Source organism: Lactuca virosa, chromosome 4, assembly GCF_052849685.1.
Source record: "Lactuca virosa cultivar CGN04683 chromosome 4, Lactuca_virosa_CGN04683_v6, whole genome shotgun sequence".
NCBI classification, from domain to species: domain Eukaryota; kingdom Viridiplantae; phylum Streptophyta; class Magnoliopsida; order Asterales; family Asteraceae; genus Lactuca; species Lactuca virosa.
Genome location: NC_136429.1, coordinates 222,097,526 through 222,115,729, shown reverse-complemented (window position 1 = coordinate 222,115,729; position 18,204 = coordinate 222,097,526).

Sequence of the window (18,204 nt, the reverse complement as noted above, 5' to 3'; positions counted from 1 at the left end):
AGATGTGAAAGGTACTATGAATCTGGCTAAGCTCGGCTGGCAGATCCAGCCTATACACCACCTTGCCCACCCGGGCTGCAACCCTGAAAGGACCAATGTATCTGGGGCCCAACTTGCCCCGCTTCCTGAACCGGATGACACCTTTCCAAGGTGACACCTTCAGGAGAACCATATCCCCGACCTGGAACTCCAGGTCCAAATGGTGCTTGTCGGCATAACTTTTCTGCCGACGTTGAGTAGTTGAAGCCTGCTCTGAACCTGTTGGATCCTCTCCGTCGTCTTGAGTACCACTTCGGTACTCCCCATGACCCTCTACCCAACCTCACCCCAGCATATCGGCGTCCTGCACTTCCTCCCGTATAATATCTCGAAGGGAGGACGGTCAATACTCGCGTGGTAGCTATTATTGTAGGAAAACTCTGCCAAGGGAAAGTAGGTACCCCAGCTACCACCGAAGTCTAAAACGCATGCCCGCAACATATCCTCCAAAGTATGGATGGTCCGCTCGCTCTGACCATCCGTCTGCGGGTGAAAAGCGGTGCTAAAGTGAAGAAGAGTACCCAACTCGTCATGGAATTTCTTCCAAAATCTGGAAGTGAATCGCACATCACGGTCAGAGATCACAGAAACTGTCACTCTGTGTCAAGCTACTACCTCTATTATGTAGATATCGGCCAGCTTCTTGGCCGAGATGCTTTCCTGGATCGGTACGAAATGAGAACTCTTGGGCAACCGATCCACAATGACCCAAATCGAATCCACCCCTCGTGCGGTCCTGGGAAGCTTTGTGATGAAATCCATAGTAATATCTTCCCATTTCCACATGGGGATATCCAACGGCTGCTTCTTGCCGTGAGGCCTCTGGTGCTCGGCCTTGACCTTCCTGCAGGTCAGGCACCTCTCGACGTACCAGGCTACATCCCGCTTCATGCAGGGCCATGAATAGTCAGGACGAAGATCTCTGTACATCTCCGTCGCCCCGGGATGAATAGAAAATCTGGATTAGTGTGCTTCCTCCATCAAAACCTGGCCCACGCCTCCATGATATGGAACCCACACCCTACGGTGTAGTTTCAACAACCCACGGCTATCATAGTCGAATGAGGAAACCTGACCCACAATACGCTCGCTTTTCCGATGTTCCTCCTTTTTAGCCTCCTGTTGGTCCTCTCTGATCTGCTCCAGAAGTAGAGTCACTACTGTCATCCACAGGCAAATATCTCTGATCGGGGCTGCCTTGTCGCTAAGAGCATCGGCCACAACATTGGCCTTCCCCGGGTGGTAGAGGATCTCACAGTCGTAATCCTTCACCACATCTAGCCACCGACGTCGCCTCATGTTCAGATTCGGTTGATCCATGAGGGTACCTCAGACTCTTGTGATCCATGTAAATGGTAGAACGGACCCCATAAAGGTAATGTCTCCAAATCTTGAGGGCGAAGACAACCGTCCCCAACTCCAAATCATGCGTTGCGTAGTTCGCCTCGTGAGGCTTCAGCTGCCTCGAGGCGTAGGCGATAACGTGCCCTCTCTGCATCAGCACTACGCCCAAACCCGATATGGACGCATCGCAGTATACTAAAAAATCCTCTATGCCCTCTGGCAGGGCTAAGATTGGCGCTTCGCACAATCTCTACGTCAAAGTCTCAAACGCTGCCTGCTGCTCAGGCCCCCAGCGAAATACGATGGCCTTCTTCGTCAGTCGGGTCAAGGGTACTGCTATCTTGGAGAAGTACTGAATGAACCTCCGGTAATAGTCTGCTAACCCTAGGAAACTCCGAATCTCATATGGAGACTTCGGAACCTCCCATATCATCATGGCCTCTACTTTGGCCGGGTCAACCAAAATTCCGTTCTGGTTGACGAGGTGCCCTAGAAACTGCACCTCGCGCAACCAATACTCGCACTTGGAGAACTTGGCGTACAAGCTCTCCCTCCTCAGGGTATCCAACACCTCCCACAAGTGCTCCTAATGCTGCTCCTGCGTCTTGGAGTAAACCAAGATATCGTCAATGAAAACTATCACAGACCGATCCAACATCGGTCTACACACGCGGTTCATGAGGTCCATGAATGCGGCAGGGGCATTGGCGAGCCCGAAGGGCTTCACCACGAACTCATAATGGCCATAGCGAGTCCGGAAAGCAGTCTTTTGCACATCCTCCTCTCTGAATCGCATCTGGTGGTAGCCTGAACGCAAATCTATCTTGGAATACCAAGATGCTCCCTGTAGTTGGTCATAGAGATCATCAATCCTCGGGAGTGGGTAACGGTTCTTCACTATTACCTTGTTCAGCTCCCGATAATCTATACACATCCAATGCGACCCGTCCTTCTTCTTCACAAACAGGATCAGGGCTCCCCAAGGCGAACTGCTCGGTCTGATAAATCCCTTGTCTAGCAGCTCCTGCAGCTGCGTAGACAACTCCTGCATCTCGGGAGGAGCCAACCGATATGGTGCCTTGGCTATCGGAGCCACACCAGGAACTAGGTCGATCCGGAACACCACCTGCCTCTTCGGAGGTATCCCAGGCAGCTCCTCTGGAAATACGTCCGGGTACTCTCGCATCACTGGCACATCGCTCACGGTCGCCTTACCCTCTTCCTGGGTATCCATACGCAACCCTGCTGAAGGTAGCGCCTAGCCCTCGCTGCTGAGCACAAAGCTGGTCCTCACTGCGGCCTCTCGCCCTGAATCACCAGCTCTCCCCCACTTGGGGTCCTGATACGCACCAGCTGCTGCGCACAGTCGATCACCGCCCCATAGGGCTCAACCAGTCCATACATATGATAACCTTGTTCCCACGTAATGGAATGGGAACTAAATCCACAAGGTATAAAAGTTTGAATATCATGGTATACCAACCAATATATATATATATATATATATATATATATATATATATATATATATATATATATATATATATAATCTTATATTTCAATTGTCAGTTATGTTTATTGTTTACAGTTTTCAGAATATTATATAAATCATTTAGTCGAATCAGTCAATAGTTATTACCATGTTAAAGTACAAAATTAAAACGTTACTTTAGCTTTACTTAAATAGAATTATTTCGTTAATTAAAAAAACTATGTAACTAATTTCTTTACTAAACGTCAAAATTACGCGATTTCTATGTTCAATTTTAAATCTTAAAGAAGAAAATTTAAACGTTGGTATATATTATTACCAATTTGTGTCAACCAAAATTGTTGGTAGCCAAACATATTTGTACCAAGTATACTTGGTACGGTAATGATAGCAAATATTTTATGCCAGCTATAGGTCGTATAGTACACGGTTTTTTAAAAAAACAAATCGGCACCATACTAATTTGACACTAATTTACTGACTACTGTTATAGTATAAACTAATGATATATATATATATATATATATATATATATATATATATATATATATATATATATATATATATATATATATATATATATATGGATCTTTACGTATGTTTATATTTAAAAGAACATAAGTTGGTTGGTTAAACAAATAACAAATAATTTTCAAAGTTTCGTATGCATGAGGTTAATTATATTGTAATTTTCTAATAGTGATATATCAATAACACCTATTAACTTTAAGCTTTGTTGATTAATAAATAACTAGATGAGGGCCATTAGTGCCGTTGGCACGGGTTTGAATGATCATAAGTTTAAAGCAAAATGTTTTTTTGATACATTGAATAGAAAGCCGGTACATCGATGTATAAAAAAAATCTGCACGTTATATTAGAATAGATTTGAAATCCTGGACACATGCAGTTTGGTTAAGGACATTTTTTCCGTTAAGTGTTATTAGGAGAAATGATATAGAAAAATGCTAATAAAGAAATCGTATTAATGTGAGACTGATGAAGCCGACCATTGATGTGATTGTGGAGACGAATTATCAGACGCTACTCGATGGTTATTGGTAAGAATCAAGTTATGGGTTTGTAACAAAACAATATTTTTTAGCTAATAGTATATCCATCGCATTATTTGAACTTTGTTTGTCTGAATTAAATTTGTAACTTCAAAACAAGTTCCTCTATATAAATACAACACAAAAATTCTTAATTTCAAATTTAATATAAACAATGATAAAAAAAATTAAATCCATTTGTCTTTAATTACGGAGATACTTCTGATTGTCTACCAAAAATAGCACTAAATTACAACTTTTTGAAAATATCTAGTTACATTTTTTGGTAAAAGGAAGAAGAAGATGAAGAACACAAAATGATTATGATGTTTGGTGGTAGCTTCAATGGAGAGTGTGGCTGGTAATCAAGAGGTGTGTGTGTGTGAGAGAGAGAGAGATTGGCTATTTTTTTTAATTATTAAACTAAATAAATAAGTATTATATTTTTTTAAAAATGAAAGAAAAATAGAAAATAAATACCTCAAGGGCGTTACAGTCATTTCAAAATTCAGAGGGACCAAAATACCGAATGAAACTAGTTTAAAAGGACCACAATGGTCCAATCTTAAGTGACAGAAGGTTATTAACTTTATGTTAATAAATTAATCAAATTAAATATACCTTTAAGTATCCTTCAAAATTATTGCATTTAATTAAAATTAAATTTTATAATGTCGTAAATAGAAATAAAACTTAAATCTAATTTTATTTTATTTTTTACAATTGATACAATTATTGAAGATATTCATGCGTTAATGTGTGTTTGGTATTTCTTATCGGTATTGTGCAATTACATTGAAGTGTAAAGTGATGTGAGAGTATGGTTTTGGGAAGTAGAGCTATAAATGCTACATAAATAAGTAGGCAAATTTTTTTTTGAAACGGGCGAATAAGTAGGCAAATGGACGAGCCTTGCTATAAATTTGTTGAAAATAAATCTGATTGAGTAAAATGTTTTATTAAGGTTGTGTCTAGACCTGACACAACTTGACACGACACGACAATCCGACACGAACCTGACGCGAAATTAGCGGGTTTGGGTAAGAGATTTCGACACGTTTATGTAAACAGGTTGACACGACACGACACGATAATTAAACGGATAGGGTTAGGGTCAAGACTTTCAACTCGAAGATGGCTCGAATATGACTCGTTTAATTATATATAATTTTTTATAGATTTCATATTTTTATAAATATTTTAAATATTATATATTTGTAGTGGCCTAAGAATTAAAAGTAAAATTCAAACTTTCAAAGTGACTTAATTTTACTCCTCCTCACTACCTATCTCATTTGTTTCCCAACTCTAACTTTTTCCATTTTGCTTTCTAAACTTACTATATTTTTTTTCCGTTCTACCTCTCAACTCCAGCATTTCACTTTTTTATTTTTTTCCTCCATTACTCTTACTTTTCAACATTTAAAATGTTTCAACCCAATATGACACAACATATTTATAATGTTTAAACCTTAACCCGAAACCCGACACGAAAATAAACGGGTTGACACGACACAACACGATAATTAAATGGGTCGGGTTACGGTCAAACACTCTCAACCCGTTTAATGTCTTGACACGACACGACACGTTTGTCAGGTCTACTCTAGCACCATACACTCGACTTATTTTTTATGTTTTTTTAAGATTTTATGTTTGGTAAGCAAAAAAATTGTTTATAATCAATATATATATATATATATATATATATATATATATATATATATATATATATATATAATCTTATATTTCAATTGTCAGTTATGTTTATTGTTTACAGTTTTCAGAATATTATATAAATCATTTAGTCGAATCAGTCAATAGTTATTACCACGTTAAAGTACAAAATTAAAACGTTACTTTAGCTTTACTTAAATAGAATTATTTCGTTAATTAAAAAAACTATGTAACTAATTTCTTTACTAAACGTCAAAATTACGCGATTTCTATGTTCAATTTTAAATCTTAAAGAAGAAAATTTAAACGTTGGTATATATTATTACCAATTTGTGTCAACCAAAATTGTTGGTAGCCAAACATATTTGTACCAAGTATACTTGGTACGGTAATGATAGCAAATATTTTATGCCAGCTATAGGTCGTATAGTACACGGTTTTTTAAAAAAACAAATCGGCACCATACTAATTTGACCCTAATTTACTGACTACTGTTATAGTATAAATTAATGATATATATATATATATATATATATATATATATATATATATATATATATATATATATATATATATATATATATATATGGATCTTTACGTATGTTTATATTTAAAAGAACATAAGTTGGTTGGTTAAATAAATAACAAATAATTTTCAAAGTTTCGTATGCATGAGGTTAATTATATTGTAATTTTCTAATAGTGATATATCAATAACACCTATTAACTTTAAGCTTTGTTGATTAATAAATAACTAGATGAGGGTCATTAGTGCCGTTGGCACGGGTTTGAATGGTCATAAGTTTAAAGCAAAATGTTTTTTTGATACATTGAATAGAAAGCCGGTACATCGATGTATAAAAAAAATCTGCACGTTATATTAGAATAGATTTGAAATCCTGGACACATGCAGTTTGGTTAAGGACATTTTTTCCGTTAAGTGTTATTAGGAGAAATGATATAGAAAAATGCTAATAAAGAAATCGTATTAATGTGAGACTGATGAAGCCGACCATTGATGTGATTGTGGAGACGAATTATCAGACGCTACTCGATGGTTATTGGTAAGAATCAAGTTATGGGTTTGTAACAAAACAATATTTTTTAGCTAATAGTATATCCATCGCATTATTTGAACTTTGTTTGTCTGAATTAAATTTGTAACTTCAAAACAAGTTCCTCTATATAAATACAACACAAAAATTCTTAATTTCAAATTTAATATAAACAATGATTAAAAAAAATTAAATCCATTTGTCTTTAATTACGGAGATACTTCTGATTGTCTACCAAAAATAGCACTAAATTACAACTTTTTGAAAATATCTAGTTACATTTTTTGGTAAAAGGAAGAAGAAGATGAAGAACACAAAATGATTATGATGTTTGGTGGTAGCTTCAATGGAGAGTGTGGCTGGTAATCAAGAGGTGTGTGTGTGTGAGAGAGAGAGAGATTGGCTATTTTTTTTAATTATTAAACTAAATAAATAAGTATTATATTTTTTTTAAAAATGAAAGAAAAATAGAAAATAAATACCCCAAGGGCGTTACAGTCATTTCAAAATTCGGAGGACCAAATACCGAATGAAACTAGTTTAAAAGGACCACGAAGCCAAAAAAAATTGAGGTTTGGACTAAACCTCGGAAAAAATACATACCACAGGGACCATTTTTGCAATTTTGTTTATTTAATAAGAATTGTCATTTCACCTGGGAGTTTTCTTGTCAATTTGACTATGAAAATATACAATTTGACTATGAAATTCAGATATTTAATAAGAATTGTCGTTTCACTAGGGACTTTTCATTTCACCAAGGACTTATCATGACAATTGAACTATGAAATTCAAACATTTATTACGAATTGTCATTTCAGTGGGGGTTATCAAGTCAATTTGACTAAGAAAATGTACACTTTGACTACAAATTCATACATTTAATAAGAATTGTGATTTCACCAATGACTTGTCATTTTAGCAGGGAGTTGTCATGCTAATTTGACTACGAAAATATACACTTTGACTATGAATTTCAGACATTTAATAATAACTGGCATTTTACCAGTGACTTTCCATTTCACTAAGGAATCATAATCTCAATTTGACAATGAATTTTAGACATTTAATAAAAAAATTCATTTCACCAATGACTTGACATTTCACTAGGGAGTTTCTCATGCCACTTTGACTATGAAGATGTACACTTTGACTACGAATTCCATACCTTTTATAAGAACTGAAGTCCACTACATATATTGTGTATTCTGTCTTCTTTTCTTTCATTCACTACCAAATATTCGTAATTGTGTTTTATTATTGTTTCAAAAAGACTTTATCGGAGAGTGATCATGAAAAACGTTTTGCCAACTTGCCTACTTGCTTGCATAACCTTGGAAGAACAAACTCCCATAGTTGCACCAACATCATAAAATATGTTATAGATCGGTTTAACTCTGTTTTGTGACTCTTTTTCCCTAACATCCATTGGAATGTAATCAACCTCGATATTCTAGAATCCATTCACACATTATCGTTTTATGAATGCAATTTACCGATAACAACGCTCATTAAGGTTATCCATGAGTACACTTAACGAATTTTTATTCAACTCGTTGACTTGGGAGGTAAAATACTATACAATAATAGAATATTATGTAGATGTAAACTAACAAAAATCACAATATTTTTATTTTCAGGGGTTCGCTAGTATACTCACCCTGTATGCAAAGATGGTGATTCAAAGGAGGATGCACAAGTTTGTTCGGTATCAGGAAAGAAAGATATCGTCCGAGATGCATGTCGACATGTTTTAAGAAACACATTTTATGGATACTTGTGTTGTAGATTTTCAACTTCGAACGTATATGATGGAACGATTATATTCAAAATGAAAATGATTAAGATATTCACAAGAACACGCAAGTTAAATAATATTTCACTTTCATTAATGAGTCAGCAGAACAGTTTGATACAAAGAAAGAACTATCCTATCCAAAACTTTGTCCCATTTCTCTAACTAGCGTTCATTTATATAGGCTTCATAAGAACATCGGAAAGGCATCTTATGCCAACAGATAAACTGCGAACTTAAGGATACAAAATATGCGAATTTTGAACTTAAACAATTCACATGAAGTAAAGTCATAGAAAATACACAACATGCGAACACACCGCATTACAAATTAACACAGCTAATACATTCTAAACTCTAACAATCTCCCCCTTTGTGTTAAATTGCAACTGTTGTCTTCACTTCAGGTTTCTTCACTGCATCAAAAACTTTTGGCATAGTCTTCAACAAGATTCCACGAACGCCAATCCATCACTTCATCATGTTCGAAATACACTTTACATCACGAGCATGATTTGATTTAAACTTTTTCAGCATTTGAGAGATTTGATTCAAAGCAACAGATGAATACAAATCCTTATCCCTCAGAAAGAACATGCACTTCTTCACAACATCATTCTACTTAGTCTTAAGCACCACACCCCATCTCTCATTTTCAATAAAACCAGCTTTCATATTATCAATGTCATCAAGAGCTTCAAAGGGTTTCATAATAGGTCTCTTTTTCAAAACAAAAGAAATCCCTATGTCCATCTTTGAGGTTTCAATGATGTACGCCTTGATCAATCTTTTCATGTGCAAACAAATGGGTTCGTACTTTGTAGTGTCATTTGAAACAATGTTGAGAATTTAAATCCAATCAAATGGATTCATCGTCGGAAGATTGGTCATAGTAAACTCATCAACTTCATGATTATGACCACGAACAGCTTTGAAATGAATGTTTGAGAACCCATCAACACCAACTGTCTTTCCAAACTTCAAACCTACGATCTTCTTCAAGCTCCAAGATTCGTATTGAGGTTTTGAATTCTTCACATAGAAGTTAAACAATCTCCTGTTAACAGTTGTGTTCGCCATTGGCACTTTATGAATGTTATCAAAACACCGAAATTGAAAAGCCTTCGCAGTAATTGGCAAGTCCATTTGACACTCTAGTTCATTCTCAACAGAAAATGAAGTTTGAGGCTCTATCCAATAAAGGTTTGGAAAATTGATTGCTTCATCTTCAATTCTTTCAAGCGTCCAATCTGGAAACATTGCTTTCTTGTCTACCAAAATTGATTCAACATTTTTCTGTTCAGCTTCCTCTGTAATGATTTTCGCATTTAAGGCTTTGAGTTCATCAAGCACAACACCACGTTTTGCTTGTTCAGCCAATTGATCCTTAGTCAATTCTAGATGTAGATCATCCACTTTCTCTGAAACGATCTTCACTTTTCCTTTTCCTGAACCAAAAGCTACATTACCCTTTTGTCCAGTTTTCTTTTCTTTCATATTTTTCAAATTTTCTTCCAATGTTCTATTTTCCAAATGAATCTTCTCATTATTCTTCTCCATTGGACCAGTTTGATAAGGATTGTTAATGTTGACCTCCAGAAAGACTCCTCCAACTCCTCCTTGTTGAGATGCATCCTTGCTACTCGTGACATTAGATATAGTGTTTAGCGTTGTGAGAATGGGTTTCAATTTTGCATCCATACGTTGCGAGATATAATTTGCATATGGAGCATCTTTTGTTTGAACAATTTGAACGAGTCTCTTATTGATTGCAAAATTATGTCCTTTCACCAACAATAGTTCTTCATTTGCTTTACCACGATCCATAACTGCATGTTTCAATTTCTCCTTAAGAACTTTTATTTTCTGAGTTGATTCAGCCAAAGCATCCATTACCTTGTTTTCATGAGCAAGACTTGTCTGTAAAGTGAAAATTGAATTTGAAACCGAAGTGTGATGATCATCATTATCCATTTGCATTCCAAACCGAAGTCGAGATACCGATTCTCTTTCATTTTGCAATGAAGTCCGAAAACTAAGAATCACTTTGTTCACCTCAGAAACATTGTTGTAAAATGTAGTTTGAAAGGAATTCATGAATGTAACTTTCTTTGTTTCCATCTCATTGATCTCAGAAACAATTTTGAAAACTTTTAAACTAGCTGCCTCAATCAGCTGAGAAGAATCTTCACTAATTGCTTTTGATATGCAAGAGTTTCAGCATTGGATTGAACTAACTTCTGAATTGTTACTTGATGAGAAGTTATCAATTCTTCACATTTTTAGTCATAAAAGCAGCGGACTAAGAAAGAATATCATCTAAATTTTGATTCAGCTTGCGATAATCACCTTTTCTCATTGGAGCATCATCATCACTATCACTTTCAACTTGAAAAGAAAATTTTGAAACAAGAAAATCTTCAATTGACCTTGAATCCTCTACCATTAAGATTTTGTCATCAAAATCATCAGAAATAGGAGGAACTGAAGTAGAGGCGGGTTCAAAAATATGAGTCTAAGATAAATTCACAAAAATATTAACATTTAATCCCACATCATATGTGTTTCCAATGATGCTTGAGGTTCTAATCTCCTCCCTATAGGATTCGAAAGTAGAAGCCTCTGGTGGAGGTTCTATTGTCGTTGTTGTTTTTGATACATAAGTTATTGTTGAATCGTTGAAAATCGGTTCCTCCAAAGGTGTTGTAGAGATATGTGAAATTGGATCAAAAGTGGTACTTGTAGGAATTGGAGTGGAATAAGAAACATCAGAATGAATAGGTGGTGTTGGATGGATTTGCGAAAGAGTGATGAAAGGTTTATCAATAATCTATTTGTAGATATCAGCTTCAGTCTCCATGTGAAAAGAGACAAGTGGAGTAGAGACAAATGTCAGAATCGGCTTCGAAATGGTTGTTGTTTTCTGCGAATCATTTGATGTACCTTCTTCATTGTTGATAAGAGACTCCTTGTCATTACGAATAAGACTTTGAGTGTGTTCACTTGAATCTTCTTCAATAACAACTTGCATTAACTTTCGTTTCTTATGACTTTTTAGATTTATTGGAAACATCAGCAACTGATTTTTCTTTTCGCTTGGAACTCTTTCGCTTCTTCTTTGGAACATCTTCTTGTAACTATTCAGAACCCTCTCCCTTAGCATTAACAACACTTTTATTGTATTCAACAATGATTGGGTTATCAGCAAGAACCCTAAATAACATTGCTTCAGAAATAGATCCCACAATCATGAAATTTTTCGGATCAGAGGTAACAAATATCGTAGTTTACATTTTAGGAATACCAACAATTACAACATCTCTCATCACAAGAATATGATAATGATGCATAGAATTTCGAACGATAATAGACCAAAAACAGGCACATGAAATTTCCGTATCCTTTGTCTTCCAAACAGGACTTTGAAAAAATTGCTCCCATAAAACTGTACCAAAATCAACATTTTCCCCAGAATAAAGTCCATACAATAGAGTGTGGAAAATTCAACTTGCACTATCAGACCCAGTTGCCCTTTTAGAAAAACATTTGAACATGATTGTGAATAGAGCATTCCAAATAGGAGGAAGAATAGACTTCTTAAATTTGGATAGAACAGACAAATCAGAATTGTACCCCATTTGTTGATAGATCTGAATGATATTCGTTGCAGTAACTGAATCGAAAGCTGTAGAATCCTCAGCAATCAGAAGCCCTAGCAACTTGCAAAAGTTTGATTTTGAAATAGGAGTCTTGTGCCCTAGAATTTCAAAATTCATAAGCTCCAATTTCTTGTTGTAAATGGCAGTAGATTATGTTGTCGGTAATTGAGAAATGGGCACATGTTCAAACATAGTCAAATCCTTCTTCAAATCAGAATGATCCAGATAGACGATCAAGAGTTGAACTAAATGAGAGTACTTCAATGGATCTAGAACAACAATAATATTCTGATTAAGCTTGATGTTCAGGCGTTCGACATTGTAGTAGATGTATATTGTTCCATGAAAGAAACACGATCAGAAGAAGCCATATGATGAGAGTAGAGAATCGGAGATCGATATGTTCTTTGAAGAGTTTATGAGCATAAAGAGTAAAAAGGATAACTCTTAGGGTTTATATATGAAAAGAGAATTTGAATTTGAATTTGAACCGGTTAATGGAGTGGAAAGAGAAAAACCGCCACCACGCATTAAATCGGTTTCAATTCAGACGTCAGCCATTGTAATCACGCCCATCATTCCAAATATAATTGTCCATTAAGATGTTGTCAGCGCATCATTTTCCTGAAACAGGCTCAAACGCCGTTTATCGATCATCATAATATCATCCCCTTAGAATACGCACCTTGAATTTAAAATTCAAATGAAACATGCCATTTCAGATTGCAACAGTTTCGCAATCACTGATCTACCCTTCAATTTTCGAAAATTGAAATAGTATCCATTGGAATTACGACCAGTATTGACTTTCTCAAGCGCATTGAAATTTGTAACCAATCAGAATCCATAGTGAGTAAATCAGAGATTTCAGTGCAAATGTGTGCCAAATTAAAAGGTAAAATCAAATTAAAGAAAATTTTGGATAAGTAGTGATATCCAAGAATCTTTGATATAAAGGCAGTTAGATCCCAGGCACATATTCTCTTCCTTCAAAGTGAAGAGAGACTAAGAAGTGCTTGTGTATATTCCCGTTGAATTACGATCATCAACTTGTTAAGAAGTTACAAAAGGCATCTTTTAATAGGTTTCAAGGGAAGGCTCATTTCCGATCATAGATGCATGTTGGGGTTCGAAGGTTGTGAGATTTCGAAATTATCTTTGTTACTTGTAATGATGAAATCTTGGATTGTATGTTTATTTTAAGGACTACTTTTGTAATGAAGCTTAGATGTCAAAGTCCTTATACTTTTTCTGCTTTCAGTTTTCCCTATAAATATGGGAAGGATACTTTAGAGGTTAAGAACTTTCCTTATTGTAATCGTATTCTCTTTCAACCTCTTGTATTCAACTGATCAAGCAATACAACGTGCCAAACAGATTATATTTAGATCTCTTGTTCTAAATCATTTCTAACTCTGATTTTGTTTGATTTACTCGATTCAATTGGAACTACATTTGGTATCAGAGCAGGAATCAAACTGTTTTGATCTGATTTTCTTCTGTATCAAAAGCTTTTTGAATCTCATTCTAGATTCAAAAGTTTCCGCACTTTTGATCCTGAAAATCTTTGTAGATCTTCAGTTCTGATTTGATTCTGCATTCCGATTGTCAAATCGAGTGTTCGGTGTTCATTTGTTGTTTGATTCATCTTATTCATCTCAAATTTCTCAAGCTTTTCTCTAAATTTGTCCGTACATCAATGGCGAATTTCAACATGAATAATATGACTTGTTTCTCTCATTTGCTAGGATCTTCAACTAAGATTCATATGCTTATTCCAGAGTATTACGATCAATGGGCAGATCGTATGGAGGATTACTTGAATGGACTCGATGAAGAGTTATGGAAGTGCATTACTGATGATGTTCTTCCACCTTCATCTATTCAAATCATTGGTAATTGTGCATCAACTCAAAGTGTTACTGAACAAACCTAAAGGCTACAGAAGAATGATAAAAGATGCATGAGAGAGCTTCGTGGTGCTCTTCCTCCTGTGGTGTATAATTACGTTCGAACTTGCAAAACATCAAAAAAAATATGGAATACACTGAAGGAAAAAAGCCAGGGTAGTGAGAAGACCAAAATCAGTTCAGTCAAACAATGTCTGATTGAATTAAGGGAGTTTAAGCAAAAAGATGGTGAATCGATTGAATTATACTACGATCGTCTGAACGAGCTCATCTACAAGTGTAATAGGTATGGAATTACCAGATCTGTTATGGAATACAACCTTACTTTCATAATGGGGCTTCGCAAGGAGTGGAGGAATGTGATTTTGATGATGAAGACACAACAAACCTTCGATTTTTTTGACTCTTAATGATCTTTGCAATCTGCTAAAAGCTCACGAAACTGAAGAAAATGAAATAGTTGAAGAGTCAAAAATCAATCTGGGAGGTCCATTATCATTGGTTTCGAAAGTATCGGGAAGAGTAGGTGAGGTGGAAGCTACTGAGAAGGAAAGCTCTGAAGACGAAGGTCTTATCGTCAACTCTGATGATGAAGCGGTGGCTTTTTACTCCAACAACAGAGTACAGAAGTTTTATAAGTAGCCATTTAATGAAAAGTCGAAAGTTGGTGAAATGAGGGGAAGTAACAGTGGAAAAGTTAGTGATGAGAAGAAGTTTGAGAAGAAAGAGGTTAAGAGTGAAGATTCGAAACAAGAGAGAAAAAGCTAAAAGGTGATTTGGGAATTGATTGTCACTACTGTCATGGAGTAAATTACATGGCTAATGACTGTATGCTGAAAAAGAAAGAAGAAAATATGAATAGGGTTAGGGATGAGGCATATTATTCCGAAAAGTTGGAAGAAGTGAGGGCAAAGTCGAAAGGGATGTCATTGGTTGCGAGAGGAGAAGATGAGGATGAGGGCAAATACCAAATATGGTCTTCTGGCTCGGATGATGAAGAGATGAGAAATCCGACACATGGAGCCATGTTTGCAAAGTTTGAGGAGGATGAAGAAGAGAAGATTACTGGTCGTTGGTTTGTTTCGACATCAGCATACAAAGCACCAATGACTTCAAAGGTACGGTCTCTACTTCAATCCTTTAATATTCCTTCAAGTGATTATAATTCTATGTTAACTGAGTTTGATGACGCTGTTACTTATGTTAATAATCTAGTGATCTCTGCTAGCAATGAGGCTAAAAAATCTAGTACTCAGTTACTAGAACCCAAAAGATGTTGGAGGCGAAGAAGGATAAAATAGATCATCTAGAGTTGTAAATAACGAACATTATGATTGATAGAGATAGTTTGAATGTAGATAATAGGATTTTGTTAAAACAAAGGAATATTTACTGTAATTCTGCTAAAAGACTCTATTGTAAACTGACTAAATTGCATCACTCTAGTGACATAAGTAAAGAAAAACATAGGAAGCTTCTACCATTCTTATCTTTCGAAAGGGAAAAAGTTGATGCAACTTCTTATGATTGTGAGATGACTATTTCAGACTTTGATAAAGTCCCCGATAATAGATATCCCTATGGAATAGTGAAAATCGATGAACATTTAGATGCTAATGATCTTGTTGAAATAGTTAATAAGACTTTGACTGTAAATGAACAAATCAAGATTTTGAAAAAGACTGAGAATTCGACTTCTGACTCTGAAAACAACTTTGCTGATATCGAAGATGACAATATCCGTGAAATTGAAGCAGAGGAAGTTGTTGACTGTTCTCAGTTATCTGTCATTAATGTCAAATCATTAGCTAAGGGTAAAGAAAAATGTCATGATTCGAATATTAAAGTTGACAAAGACCAACCCTCTACTTCGAAAGTTTTTGACCCTCACCATGTGACTGTCGAAGATAGTCAGACTGACAGTGATGATGATGATGAGGTTTCGAAGGAAACAATAGATCCAAATGTTTCGAAAGAAGCAAAAATTTCTCGCATTGTTGAAGATCAGGTGTATGAAGAAACAAAGAAATTTGAAAAAATCATGAAAGAAAAAGGTTCTCATTATCTTGAACCTAATTATGTGGTTTATCCAAACTTCAAGTGTATTGATAATGTTGTCTTTCCAAACCAAGTTTTTGTCACAAAGGGTAATGGAGACAGTGTGAATCCAGAAATCAACAAACTGGTTGAAGAGGACAATAAGAAAGCTTCGAAGGAAGGATTTTTCTCAAATCAAAGCACCATTGAGAACAATCTTACCAAAAACTCATCCACTTTTCAAAGACAAAAGCCAAGTCGAACTTAGGTGGTTAAAACTGAATCGTCAAAGGTTGAGAAACAAACAAATGATAAAGTTTTTGAAAAACCAATTAATAAAATTCAGAGCCAAAAAGAAAAGATTCAAAAGATTTCACAAGAAAATGGGATTTCAATGAATAAGGCACAAAACAAAGCTTATTGGAATACTTATGTGTCTAAAAAGAAACATCAGAATTTTTCTTCCAAAAAGTCTGAAAAGAAAAAGTCTGAATCTGTTAAGGCAAAATCACAAAATTCATTTTCTGGTGAAAATAAATCAATGTCAAAACCTTCGAAATCACAAAAAGATTTTTCTAAAGACAAGGAACATGTTTCGTAACCAAATCAAAAGTCAAATGTTCAAACTTCTTATCATGAGAATTATGTGAAAAGTCAACAAAAAGATTTTGTTAAGAATTCTAACAATCCAAGGTTTTCACAAAATAATTTTCAGAGAAGTGATTTTCAATCAAACAAACAAAAGACTTATCATCGTGTTCCTTATCAAAATCAGTTTTCAAATTCACAAACAGTTTTTCCAAAGAATAACGTTGGTTATCAAAAACGATTTCACAATCGTTATAATTCTCATGTTTCGACAAGAAAGCCAACAAGACACTTTGATAAATTCAAAGTTCAAGGGAGAAGAAACGAATCTTTCAAGCCTGATCAACCTCATTTTCAAAACCCACCTTCGAAACAAACCACAAAAGCTACATTTGTGAGAGGAAAAACAAATGTACAAAATATCAATCATTGGTTGGAAGGAAAGGGAAAGAGTTTTCAATCTGGGAAATTCTCTCAAGAACAGATTAAGGATGCATATGAGAAGTATCTGAATGAATCCTCAAATCGAAGTTCTTCGTCAAAAGAATCAAATCCTTCTATTCAAAAATGGAGAGAAGTTTCGAGAGAAAAAGTCAGTAAGAAAGAACCTAATAAATTCAAAAATAAAATAAAATTATAATTCATAGATACGAAAGGAAATAATTGATTGACCAGTGTAGTCAAATTCAAGTTAGCAAAAATGCTATAGTGATCAGTAAATATCAAAAAAAATGTCCAGATGGAAATCTCATAATTTCAAAAATAAATTTGGACATTTTTGGAAAGGAATTAATCTGGAATCAATGAATTTCATTAAGGTCTCGCAAACAAAAATTATGAGATTTTGAACATTGAAGAATAAGGAATTGCAAAATATAAGAATTTCAACCGTCAATTCGTTTCTTTCATACTAGAACATAAATGTAGGGGTGTTCATCTGGATGGCTCGGTTTGATCCGATCCAATCAAGTGAATCCAAATTGATTTCAGTTTTCAGAACATGGATTTGAATAGTCCAAACTAAATTCAAATCTGATCCGATCCGATCCAATTACTATTCAGTTGGATTAGTTTTTATAATCAGTTTTCAAAAACCGAAATATTTTAAAACGACATATAATTATAATATTACCCAATTTTACACAAGAAGCGAAAAAAAAATTATTTAGCTGTGATTTGAAATTTATAAACAACTACTAATAAGGTATATTATAGTTAAATATTTTGTAGATAGAAAACTTTTGAGAGAAAATGCATAATGTTTTTTTATCGGGTGAAACATTTTGAACCTATTTGAAAAAATAAATTACAAATATAATAAATAACTATAGATATATATATTAAAAATAAATAAATAATAAATGTTTATTCAGTTTTTTTGGACTATTTGGTTCTTATTTTATAAACCAAACCAATCCGAAATCCAAAATAATAAGTCGGTTTTGTTGAAAACCAATCCAAAAATTCGAATATTAGAACCAAATAGTCCAATCCAAATTGTCCAATTGGACAATTCAGTTTTATCCAAATAGTGAACAACACTACATAAATGGTCA